Below are 14,074 nucleotides of genomic sequence, written 5' to 3'. Positions count from 1 at the left end.
GAGGTCTCACACTACTTGATTTGAGAACATATTATACTGCCAGAGTAGTCAAAACAGCCTTGTACTGGTACGACAACAGATATATAGACCAAGGGAAGAGAATTGAGAACCCAGACATAAATTCATCCACATATGAGCAGTTGATATTTGACAAAGGCCCAAAGTCTGTTAAATGGGGAAAAGACAGTCTCTTTAACAAATGGTGCTGGCATAACTGCATATGCATCTGCAAAAAAATGAAACAAGACCCATACCTCAATATAAAATCTAAAATTATAAAGATCATGGAAAAAAAGTAGGGACAATGGTAAGAGCCCTAATATTTTGTGTACTGTTTGTGCCATGTATTTTTTTTTAAATACTTGGCACAAACAGTACACAAAATATTACTAACAATGCATAAACACCAGAAGAGAAACTAGATAACTGGGAGCTCCTAAAAAGCAAACACTTACGCTCATGCAAAGACTTATCCAAAAGAGTAAAAAAGATTACTTACAGCTGGGAAAAAGTTTCTGGCCATGACAATTCCGATCAGCATCTGATCTCTAAAACTGCACAATACTGCAAAACCTCAACAACAAAAAAACAAATAACCCAATTAAAAAATGGGCAAAGGATATGAACAGGCACTTTACCAAAGAAGACGTTCAGGTGGCTAACAGATACATGACGAAATTCTCACAATCATTAGCCATTAGAGAAATGCAAATCAAAACTACAATGAGATACAATCTTACCCCAGCAGGGCTGCAAATTAATCCAAAAACCACAAAATAATAAATGTTGGAGAGGTTGTGGAGAGACTGGAACACTTATACACTGCTGGTGGGAATGTAAAATGGTACAACCACTTTGGAAATTGATTTGGTGCTTCCTTAAAAAGCTAGAAATAAAACTACCATATGATCCAGCAATTCCACTCCTTGGAATATATCCTGGAGAATTAAAAGCCTTCACGCAAAGAGATATATGCACACCTGTGTTCATTGCAGCACTGTTTACAATAGCAAAAAGACGGAAGCAACCAAGGGGCCCATCAATGGACGAATTGATAAATTATGGTATATTCACATAATGGAATACCACCCAATCATTAAGAATGAAGAATCTGTGCAACATCTCATAACATGGAGGAATCTGGAAGGCATTATGCTGAGTAAAATTAGTTGCAAAAGGGCAAATATTATATGATACCACTACTATAAGAACTCAAGGAAAAGTTTAAACACAGAAGAAAATATTCTTTGATGGTGGGGAGGGAAAGGGATATTCACTAGATAGTAAATAGGGACTATTTTAGGTGAAGGGAAAGACAACACACAATACAGGGGAGGTCAGTACAACCGGACTAAACCAAAAGCAAAGAAGTTTCCTGAATACAACCAAACACTTCGAAGGCCAGAGTAGCAAGGATGGGGGTCTGGGGACAATGGTTTCAGTGGACATGTGGTTCAATTGGTTTAACAAATTGTATTAAGAAATCGTTCTGCATCCCACTTTGGAGAATGCCATCTGGGATCTTAAATGCTAGCAAGTGGCCATCTAAGATGCATCAATTGGTCTCAACCCACCTGAACCAAATGAGAATGAAGAACACCAAAGACATAAGGTAAAGATGAGCCCAAGAGACAGAAAGGGCCACACAAACCAGAGACTACATCAGCCTGAGACCAGAATAACTAGGTGGTGCCCAGCTACCACCCATGACTGCCCTGACAGGGAACACAAAATGATACTGGTGAGGAGTGAGCTTCATGGCTCAAGTAGACACATGAGAATATGTGGGAAGCTCCTGTCTGGAGGCAAGGTGAGAAGGCAGAGGGGGGCAGAAACTGGTTTAATGGATACCGGAAATACAGGGTGGTGAGGAGAGGTGTGCTGTCTCAGCTAGGAGTACATAGCAAGGTGTGTATAAGTTTTTGTATGAGAGACTGACTTGATTTGTAAACTTTCATCTAAAGCACAAAAAGTAAGTTAGAAGGAAAAAAAAAAACAGAATAAACCTAAAAGAGATTAGAAAACAAATAATAGTCAAAAACAATGACTTGGAAATTACAGGTATTATGAGAAGAATCAACAAAGTCTAAGGTTGGTTCTTTGAAAAGAAGTATGTGTAAACTCTGGCAAGATTGGTTTTTAGAAAAGAAGGAAATCACAAACATGCAATATTAGGAATAAAAGTAGGACTTAATTACAGTACAGCATATACTATATAAAAGAGGGAATAATAAAAGGCACGTTTATGATTTTGTGGGTATTCCAAAACCAAACCCGCTGCTGTTGAGTCACCTCTGATTCCTAGCGACCCCATGTGCTTCAGAGTAGAACTGGGCTCCCTAGGGTTTTCAATGGCTGTTTTCCCATGGAATTTGATCACCAGGGCTTTCTTCCACTGCACTACTGGGCAGATTCAAACTGTCAATCTTCCAGTTAGTAGCTGAGTGTAAAATGTTTTCACTCCCCAGGGACCTTTTGTGGGTATAAGGAAGCCCCTATATTAGCCTCTTTGTGCTTCAGGTTTTCCTCCGCTGATCACTTCTTTTTTTGACTCACTCTCTCCCCTATTTTGGAGCCCTCATGGCACAGTGGTTAAGAGCTCAGCGCTAACCACAAGGTCAGCCGTTCAAATGCACCAGCCGCTCCTTGGAAACCCTATGGGGCAGTTCTACTCTGTCCTACAGGGTTACTATGAGTCATAATCGACTCAACAGCAACAGGTTTGGTTTATCCCCTATTTTATTCCCCAGAGCTGAGCGTTCCATTTCTTATGCATAAGCTCACCTTCTAGCCATATAAAGCCTTGTGGAAGCTAGGCACACCTCCAGTCAACTGGGTTGTAAAAAAGATACACTGATGTATCCCACCATCTCGGCCCCAGGAAACAAAGCCCTCACCCAGCCACAATACTCTCTGGTAAAGCCACATCTGTTGTTCTCCTTTCCCCATTCCCACACCCAGTCCTCATTGCCCCATGGGTTAATACTCTTGTACAGTACTCAGCTACAGGTTATTTCCCAAGTCTGCCTTTCTATTAATCTCTTAGATTGAAATAACAGGCAACTGGATTTCGGCAGTCTTGACAGCCTGGGGAAAACTGATTTTTCTTTCACGCTGTGACTCCGGTGCGGGCTCAGGCTCTGTAGCTAAGACACTAACATCAGGCAGCTTCCACAGACATGTCTGCCCAACTGCGACGGCCTGCCGCCATTGGACAGGGGAGGCTCACGGAGACTGAGGAACTGCTCTGGTGACACAGTCAGCAGCTGTCACAGCCCCCATCTCAGCTGAGACCTGTCAGCCCAGAAATGCCTTTTTTCCTGTGTTTCTTCCTGTGACGCATAGTTTCTCTCTTTGTTATTTATGTGTTGTGGTTTGTGTGACTACACAGCAGCTTCCAAAAACGACACCAGCAAAGGTGTCTCTAACGACCGTACATGAAGCGAGGGTGTTACTTATTCTTTATAAACCCCAAATACCTCGCCAGTCTCTGCAGATGTGTACAATAAAACTTCTGTACAGAAAGAGCACGTTTTCTGCACAGTGATCTGTCTCCTCTCTTGAAAAATGGGAGATAGAAAATTACACCAAATATTAACCCTTTCAGCCCCACTTGCTGCAAGAATGGCCTCAAAGGCAGCAAGGATAGTGAGGATGGCACAGGACCGGGCAGTGTTTCGCTCTGCTGTACATAGGGTGTCTATGAGTTGGAGACGACTTGAAGGCACCTAACAACGAGAAACTTCACTTGACTAACGGACAGAATCATGCCAGGTTAGACTTTCTCTCTTTCTTAAGTCCCTACTCCTAGAAATCAAAGAAAGACCTATGGTGTTTGTGAGCTAATGATGGCCAATATCTACAGTGAAACACAAACCCTAAAAATGCACTTGAAGCTAAATGGAATTAACAACGAATTCAATTCAACCCTGTTTTTTGAGAAAAAGTCAATTCAGCTTTTTGTGCTGTTTGAGGGATTTATACTGATCGCCTTTGTATTTTAATTTGTGACATTTTTATGCCACAAAGTCCCTGGGCCTAAAGATACATATCTTCAAAGGCTTGATGTATTGCGAGGATGGGTGGCAGGTGGTAGTAGAGACAAGGTAGATAGGTGTGAGTAGGGCGGGAAGGTGGTGAGCAAACACCTTTGTCTAGCGCCTGTTCTCTCACTTTCCCAATTCAGTGGAAGAAGTGTAGAGTAAAGGACACCAGGGCAAGGCCCCCTCTCATTCTGTAGATGCCCATTTTTTCCTGGGTCAACTATCCTCTCATTTTTAAACTGACCCCTCCTGTATGGATTGCCTTCTCTCAGCAAATAAACATTTCCGGTTCTCCTCAGACAAATACATGCATGGAGCCTTGTGTCCTCTTCTGCTAGCCACCACCCTACTTCTTTCTCATCTCAGGCAAACTCCTTGAAAAATCACATTCCTTATCTCCAATTCCTCACATCCCATTTATTTCTCAGCCCACAGCAAATTGGCTCTTGTTTTTCCTGAGCACTTAACTTAAAAACTTCCTCTTGGCTTAACCCAATGGTCATTTCATTATTCGACCTGTCTTTAACATGTTTCAGTGCTAACCACTTCTTTCTTGAAAGGATTCCTCTGACTTCTGTAATAATATTCCCTTCTGGATTTCCTCCCATCCCGACAGCTGTTCCTTCTTAGTCTCCTTTGCTAACTCCTCTTTCTCAACCCTTTTCTTAAAACTGCGTGTTCTTAGACTTTAGTTCTTGATCTTCTATTACGCTGCAATGCTTAATTTTATGTGTCATCTTGGCTAGGCTATGATTCTCAGGACAGGAAAGAAAGAAAAGACAAAAATGGATGTCAGCAGAGACTCTGAAACTTGTTCTTGAACACAGAGTAACTAAAGCAAATTGAAGAAATGATGAAGTAAAACAGCCAAATGGAAGATTTCAAAGGGTAGCTCAAGAAGTAAAATACTATAAAGAAATATGCAAAGACGTGGAGTTAGAAAACTAAAAAGGAAGAACACACTTGGCATGTCTCAAGCTGAAAGAACTGAAGAAAAATTCAAGCCCCGAGTTGCAATTTGGAGAGATTCTATGGGCAAAAATTGAATGATGCTGGAAGCATCGAAAGAAGATGTAAAGAATACACAGAGTCACTGTACCAAAAAGAATTGGTCAATACTGAACTATTTTTAGGAGGTAGCATATGATCAAGACCTGATGGTATTGAAGGAAGATGTCCAAGCTGCAGTGAAGGCATTGGTGAAAAACAAGGCTGCAGAAATTGACAGAATATCAATTGAGATGTTTCAACAAATGGATGCAGTGCTGGAGGTGCTCACTTTTGTCTATGCCAAGAAATTTGGAAGACAGATACCTGGCCAACTAGCTGGAAGAGATCATATTTGTGCCATTCCAAAGAAAGGTGATCCAGTGAAATGTGGAAATTATAGAACAATAGTGTTAATATCACGTGCAAGTAAAATTTTGCTGAAGATAATTAAAAAATGGTTACAGAAGTACATTAACAGGGAACTGCCAGAAAATCAAACCGAATTCAGAAAAGGATGTGGAACAAGGGATATCATTGCTGATGTCAGAGGGACCCTGACTCAAAGTAGAGAATACCTGAAAGATGTTTACCTGTGTTTTATTGACTATGCAAAGGCATTCAATCGTGTGGATCATAGAAAATTACGGATAACATTGCGAAGAATGGGAATTCCAGAGCACTTAACTGTGTTCATATGGACCCTGTACATAGACAAAAAGACAGCCATCCAAACAGAACAAGGGGATACTGTGTGGCTTAAAGTGAGGAAAGATGTGCATCAGGGTTGTGTCCTTTCACCATACTTTTTCATTCTGTATGCTGAAGAAATAATTCAATAAGCTGAACTATATGAAGAAGAACACAGCATCTGGCTTGGCAGAAGACTCATTAACAACCTGTGATATGCCGATGACACAATCTTGCTTCTGAAAGTGAAGAGGACTTGAAGCACTCACTGATGAAGATCAAAGGCTACAGCCTGCAGTGTGGATTACGCTTCAACATAAAACAAAAATTATCACAACTGAACAATAAGCAACATTACAATAAACAAAGAAAATATTGGTGTTGTCAAGGATTTCATTTTACTTGGATCCACAATCAACACCCATGGAAGCAGCAGCCAAGAAATGAAATGACGTATTGCATTGGGCAAATCTGCTGCAAAAGACCTCTTTAAAGTATTGAAACGCAACAATATCACTTTGAGGGCTAAGGTGTGGCTGACCCAAGCCATGGTATTTTCAATTGCATCACATGCACATGAAAGCTGGACAATGAATAAGGAAGACCAAAGAATTGTTGTTCTTGTTGTTAGGTGCTATCGAGTCAATTCTGACTCATAGTGACCCTGTGTACTACAGAACAAAACACTGCCTGGTAGTACGCTAACCTTACAATTGTTGTTATGCTTGAGCCCATTGTTGAAGCCACTGTATGAATCCAATTCGTTAAGGGTCTTCCTCTTTTCCACTGACACTGTACTTCACCAAGCATGATGTACTCCAGGGACTGATCCCTCCTGACAAGATGTCCAAAGTATGTAAGATGCAGTCTCACCATCCTTGCTTCTAAGGAGCATTCTGGCTGTGCTTCTTCCAAGACACATTTGTTCGTTCTTTTGGCAGTCCATGGTATATTCAATATTCTTCGCCAATACCACAATTCAAAGGCATCAATTCTTCTTGCATCTTCCTTATTCATTGTCCAGCTTTCACATGCATATGATGCGATTGAAAATAAAATGGCTTGGGTCAGGAGCACCTTAGTCTTCAAGGTGACACCTTTGCTCTTCAACACTTTAAAGAGGTCCTTGGCAGCAGATTTACCCAATGCAATGTGTCTTTTGATTATCTTGACTGCTGCTTCCATGGCTGTTGATTGTGGATCCAAGTAAAATGAAATTCTTGACAACTTCAATCTTTTCTCCATTTATCATGATGTTGCTCATTTGTCCAGTTGTGAGGATTTTTGTTTCCTTTATGTTGATGCGCAATTCATACTGAAGACTCTGGTCTTTGATCTTCGTTAGTAAGTGCTTCAAGTCCTCTTCACTTTCAGTGAGCAAGGTTGTGTCATCTGCATAATGCAGGTTGTTAATGAGTCTTCCTCCAATCCTGATACCCATTCTTCTTCATATAGTCCAGCTTCTTGCATTATTTGCTCAGCATACAGACTGAATAGGTATGGTGAAAGGATATAACCTTAATGCACACCTTTCCTGACTTTAAACCAATCAGTATCCCCTTGTTCTCTCCAAACAACTGCCTCTTGGTCTATGTAAAGGTTCCTCATGAACACAATTAACTGTTCTAGAATTCCCATTCTTCGCAATGGTGTCCATAGTTTGTTATGATCCGCACAGTCGAATGCCTTTGCGTAGTCAATAAAACACAGGCAAACATTCTTCTGGTATTCTCTGCTTTCAGCCAGGATCCATCTGACATCAGCAGTGATATTCCTGGTTTCACGTCCTCTTCTTAATTTCTGGCAGTTCCCTGTCAATATACTGTTGCAGCTGTTTTTGAATGATTTTCAGCAAAGTTTTGCTTGTGTGTGATATTAATGATATTGTTCTATAATTTCCACATTCGGTTCGATCACCTTTCTTGGGAATAGGCATAAATATGGATCTCTTCCAGTCAGTTGGCCAGGAAACTGTCTCCCATATTTCTTGGCATAGACAAGTGAGCACCTCCAGCACTGCATCCATTTGTTGAAACATCTCAATTGATATCCCATCAATTCCTGGGGCCTTGTTTTTCCCCAATGCCTTCAGTGCAGCTTGGACTTCTTCCTTCAGTGCCATCGGTTCCTGATCATATGCTACCTCTTGAAATGGTTCAATGTCGACTAATTCTTTTTGGTATAATGACTCTGTGTATTCCTTCCATCTTCTTTTGATGCTTCCTGCATCGTTTAATATTTTCCCCCACAGAATCCTTCACTATTGCAACTCAAAGCTGGAATTTTTTCTTCAGTTCTTTCTGCTTGAGAAACACCGAACGTGTTCTTCCATTTTGGTTTTCTATCTCCAGCTCTTTGTACTTGCCATGATAATACTTTACTTTGTCTTCTGGAGCTGTCCTTTGAAATCTTCTGTTCAGTTCTTTTATGTCATCATTCCTCACTTTCACTTCAGCTGCTCGATGTTCGAGAGAAGTTTCAGAGTCTCCGCTGACAACCATCTTGCTCTTTTCTTTCTTTCCTGTCTTTTCAATGGCCTCTTGCTTGAAGAAGAATTGATGGCATTGAATCTATGTGTTGGCAAAGAATACTGACTATACCATGGACTGCCAGAAGAACGAACAAGTCTGTCTTGGAAGAAATACAGCCAGAGTGCTCTTTGGAAGCAAGGATGGTGAGACTTCATCTCACGTATTTTGGACATGTTATCAGGAGGGACCAGTCCCTGGGGAAGGGCATCACGCTTGGTAAGGTAGAGGGTCAGCAAAAAAGAGGAATACCCTAGACAAGACGGATTGACACTATGGTTGCAACAATGGACTCAAACATAGCAATCATTGTGAGGATGGCACAGGACTGGGAAGCATTTTGTTCTGTTATACACAGAATCACTATGAGTTGGAACCAGCTCAGCTATACCTAACAACAACAACGTGATTCTTAATGATTTGGCATACACTGGACTAATTGATATGCCATAATTTAATGTAATGTAATCATCGTCCATGATGTGATTTGATATCATCAACCAATCGGTTGAAAAGGGAGTTTCCTTGGGGGTGTTTCCTGCCTCCAGAAAATAAATAGATGTTCTGGCCAAGCCCTTTCTCTCTCTCTCTCTCTCTCTCTCTCTCTGTCCACCCTGCAATATCCTTGCTGCCTGACTTCTACATCTTAGGACATAAACCTGCAGAACTCTCTGGCCTGCCCCTTGACCTACAGATTTGGGACTTGCTAGCTCCCCCTCCACCCCCACCAACTGCATGAGCCACTTCCTTGAAGTGAATCTCCCTCTGTCTGTCTGTATGTGTTTATATATATATATCACATCTCTCTATATGTATATATATATGTATGTGTGTGTGTGTGTATATATATATATATATATATATCACTGACTTTGTTCCACTAGAGAACCCAACTGAGACTTACTCTTTCCACTCTCTGAGTGATCTTACTGACCTATTTTCATATCTACCTAAACAAAAAGTGTCTCCAAATGCTCACCCTTAGTCAAGACCTCTCTCTGAACTCCAACTTTGGATATCCCACAGCCTTCAAGACATCTCATTTTAAATATACCACAGGCATTTCAAACTTTCAAACCATGTCCTGAATTGAGCTCACTGACTTTTTTCCAAGCGTGCTGGGACTCTTCTTTTTCTATTTCCAGAAACCCTAAGCCATAAATCTGGAAGTATTCTAATTTGGGAGTTTTTTTTCAATCTCCTCATCCAGTTCCATGGAATCCAAATCTCACAGATACTAAAGTCAGAGTGTACTTATTTTTATTTCCTCCTTTTTACCTCTCTTGCTCTTATTTAGATATTCATCATATCTGGCCGAATCTGTCAGTGACTTGGAGAATCCCTGCCATTGGTCATCTGTACTCTTTATCCTCTTCCCAAGCATCATCCCACAGTGATCAAAGTGGCTTTTCAAAAATAATAAATTTTACCTTGGTGTTATGTCCTGTTTAAAGCCTGTCCCCACTTACGCAGTTCTCTAACTCTAATTGAAGAACCACTGCTGGGCTGTGTTCGGTAAATTAATTTGAGGGTTGGGATGGTGGAGAAGGAGAAAGAAATATTTTTTAAAAGATCCCCAGGGGATTGTAATGCATAGCCAGGTTTGAAATTCTCAGGGGGAAAGGTTAAAGCAAAATCACAAGGGCAAAGGAAGTAACTCGCCCCGGATGAGACACCACTAGTAGTGGAGGTGTGACCCAAGTAGTTCCCTGTATCTCAGGAGTGTTGCAACCTCTGAGCAGAAGGGTCCAGCCAAAATTCCTTAGCAGGTATAGAAGGTCCTGTTTTCAGACTCCTGGCTTATTTCTCTGTGCAATCCCTCACCCTTTCCAGGAATCTTGTGCTACTTATGAACTATTTATAACTCTCTAAATTTGCTGTGGAGTTCTTGGGCAATGCAAATGGTTCACACGCTCAGCGGCTAACTGAAAGGCTGGAAATTTGAATCCACATAGAAGAAAGTCCTGATGATCTACTTCCAAAAAATCAGTAACTGAACACCCTACGGAGCACAGTTCTACTCTGACACACACGAGGTCACCATGAGTGACTGGTAAGAATATGATATGCTGTTTCACACCTCTATTTTCACAGATGCTATCTCTGGTTCTAGAATATATTTCTCATCTTCTTCTACCTAGAAAACTTCTTCTCATTCTTTAGACTATTTTCACTATGAGTCAGAATCGACTTGACGGCAGTGGGTTTGGTTTTGGTTTTTTTTTTTTTTTTTTGTCTTTCCTACACATTCCTAAACTCAGAAGATTGGAGCACATTATTCTCCATTTATACCCATATTCTTCCTTAGGCATGTTTCTATTACTGTGCTTACACTGAATTGTAACTCTTTGATTACAAGCCTTTTTTATCCATTAGCCTATGAAATCCTTAAAGGCAGAGACAATACCCCCGGTACATGGAATGACACCTGATGCATACGTATTTGTTGAATGAACGAATGCCTCCAAAGAAAAGCTCTCCCAAAATAAAATGCACAGACATTGGAAAAAGAAGCAAAATGACAAGGATTGGTCTTTGTCTGAAATTAATTCTAATAAGTCAAAAGCTTGATTAGTATCAATCACTGGCTCTTCTGTTCCCTGATCCTTCCACTTTAGTCTGATGTTCTGATTTATGGGTATTTGCCAAAAGGTACTGTGTTTTATTTGGCAAGGATCTGGACAGCCCGGTAATTATACTGTTCAATTCTTCAGGGACAAAAAGAACTACCTGAGTGATTTCCATCTAGGATCAATTCTCATTTGCTGATGAACCTACTACTTAATACATGCCAGGTATTATACCTGGCACTGAGCATACAAAGATGAAGTAAATACATTGGTACTATGCCGAAAAATCTATTGGAGCACAAAGAGATATTTGATCAATTCTTCCTGAAAGACTATGTCTAGTCCACGAATTCACAGAATATTTCAAATGGTTAAGTGCTAGACTACTAACAGAAAATGTGGCGATTTCAAAGCCACCCAGAGGCACCTCAGAAGTAAGACCTGGCAATCTGCTTCCAAAAGGTCGCAGCCTTGAAAAGCCTATGGAGCAGTTCTACTCTGCACCATGGGGTCACCATGAGTCAGAATGGATTCAATGGCAACTAAGAACAAGTTTTTAGAAGCCAAAAGGTGATACCTTAGATAACAAAGGGTTATTGTTTAAAACTGAACTCGTACAAACAACATAACAATAATGCATTTGCTAATAACTGTCCTCTATTTATGGACACAGCCCAAGCTGTGATAAATGCCAATAATGGCTGTAGCAATAACCAGTAATGAATTAGTCAGTGGAACCAGACTTCCATGTAGACATTTATCACTGGGGTTAATCATTTATTAGATCAAGAAGGGCTGAATGCCTTAATCACAGTTGACAGTAGGTAAAAGTGTTGACTTAGCCAGGATTTCTGACGTAGATTCCTGATGTAAAAGTAGAAATTACAATGTGCTTTCTTTCATCAGTGGGTCATTTTAATGTTAAAGACAAGTTTCCATAAAATCTTAGAATCTTACTCTTGAAAATAAATTATTGTATTCCAATCCTCTTATTTCATAGAAAAGAAAAGTGAAACCCCAAATAAGTTAAAATAAAAGATTCCAATTCACATATTGGCAGAGACATTTTCATTTTCAGAATCCAAGCCCATCTTCCTTCCACTTGGCGCCAAGACTGGGTTTGCACAGACAACTGACTGAATTTACAACCAAGGTGTATACTGTTACTCAATTCACTTAACTTACTGGCCTTTTCTGTTCCAAATATGCTGTTGCCCAGCAAATGGTACCTCAACTAAGCATAGAAATTTTTGTTGTTGCTGTTGTTAGATATCGTCAAGTCAGCTCCAACTCATAGTGACCTTATGTATAACAGAATGAAATGTAATTCATTTAAGAATATCAAGAAAGGAGTGCTATGGTTTAAAATTTAAGGTAGCTTCTAGAGGGGAGAAGTGTGTGAAATTTCATGTGGCAGTGCTGCTTGTGACCTGTAAGATGGACAGAATATCAAGAATTCTGTTTATAAGCTGTTAGGCACATACCGGCCAGTAGTAAGAATAGTCAGGCTCTAGAGGTGACACTGGTATCTGAATACCGCTGGCATATCTTCCAGCATCACAGCAACATGAAAGCCCCCAGGTGTCTGTCAGTTTGTCCTACTGTGGGGGCTTGTGTGTTGCTGTGATGCTGGAAGCTATGCCAGCTGTATTCAGATACCAGCCGGGTCACCCATGGAGGACGGGTTTCAGCTGAGCTTCCAGACTAAGACAGACTAGGAAGAAGGAGCCGGCAGACTACTTCTGATAAGCATTAGCCAGTGAAAACCTTATGAATAGTAGCAGAACATTGTCTGGTATAGTGCTGGAAGATGAGCCCCCAGGTTGGAAGGCACTCAAAAGATGACTGGGGAAGAGCTGCCTCCTCAACATAGAGTGAACCTGAATGACGTGGATGGAGCCAAGCTTCTGGTGGGACCTTCATTTGCTGATGTGGCACAGCTCAAAGGAGAAGAAACAGCTGCAAATATCCATTAATAATTGGAACCTGGAATGTACAAAGCATGAATCTAGGAAAATTGGAAATTTTCAAAAATGAAATGGAATGCATAAACATCAATATCGTGGGCATTAGTGAGCTGAAATGGACTGGTACTGGCCATTTTGAATCAGACAATCATATAGTCTACTATGCTGGGAATGACAACTTGAAGGGGAATAGTGTTGCATTCATCCTCAAAAAGAACATTTCGAGATATATCCTGAAGTACAACACTGTCATTGACAAGATAATATCCATACACCTACAAGGAAGACCAGTTAATACTATTATTCAAATTTATGCATCAACCACTAAGGCCAAAGACAAAGAAACTGAAGATTTTTATCAGCTGCTGCAGTCTGAAATTGATCAAACGTGCAATCAGGATGCATTGATAATTACTGGTGATTGGAATGCAAAAGTTGGAAACAATGAAGAAGGATCAGTAGTTGGAAAATATGGCCTTTGTGATAGAAACAATGCTGGAGATCAAATGATAGAATTTTGCAAGACTAATGACTTCTTCATTGCAAATAACCTTCTTTCACCAACATAAACGGCGACTATACAGTGGACCTCACCAGACGGAACACACAGGAATCAAATAGACTACATCTGTGGAAAGAGATGATGGAAAAGATCAATATCATCAGTCAGAACAAGGCCAAGGGCCGACTGTGGAACAGACCATCAATTGCTCATATGCAAGTTCAAGTTGAAACTGAAGAAAATCAGAGCAAGTGCATGAGAGCCAAAATACGACCTTGAGTATATCTCACCTGAATTTAGATACCATCTGAAGTAATATTTGACCCATTGAACACTAGTTACCGAAGACCAGACGAGTGGTGGAATGACATCAAGGACATCATACATGAAGAAAGCAAGAGGTCATTGAAAAGACAGGAAAGATAAAAAAGACCAAGATGGATGTCAGAGGAGACTCTGAAACTTGCTCACGAATGCCAAGCAGCTAAAGCAACAGGAGGAAATGATGAAGTAAAACAACTGAACAGAACATTTCAATGGGTGGCTTGAAAAGGTAAAAGTATTATAATGACATGTGCAAAGAGCTGGAAATAGAAAACCGAAAGGGAAGAACACGCTCAGCGTTTCTCAAGCTGAAAGAACTGAAGAAAAAATTCAAGCCTCAAGTTGCAATAGTGAAGGATTCCATGTGGAAAAATATTAAATGATGCAGGAAGCATCAAAAGAAGATGAAAGGAATACACAGAGTCATTCCACCAAAAAGAATTAGTCGATGCTCAACCATCTC

The 14,074-nt window shown here is 40.5% G+C and overlaps 1 long non-coding RNA gene across 1 annotated transcript in view; it reads right to left on the bottom strand.

Moving 5' to 3' along the window:
• Positions 1-438: 438 nt before the first annotated feature.
• Positions 439-14,074, bottom strand: part of LOC126058312 (uncharacterized) — a 33,866-nt gene continuing 20,230 nt past the window's right edge. Inside the window, exon 4 of the long non-coding RNA XR_007513180.1 lies at positions 439-573. This is a non-coding gene — a long non-coding RNA (uncharacterized LOC126058312). The remainder of the gene's footprint in view (positions 574-14,074) is intronic.

Source organism: Elephas maximus, chromosome 14, assembly GCF_024166365.1.
Source record: "Elephas maximus indicus isolate mEleMax1 chromosome 14, mEleMax1 primary haplotype, whole genome shotgun sequence".
Taxonomy (NCBI): Eukaryota; Metazoa; Chordata; class Mammalia; order Proboscidea; family Elephantidae; genus Elephas; species Elephas maximus.
Note: the sequence above shows the minus strand (reverse complement) of the source record. Positions and strands in the feature narration are given on the sequence as shown.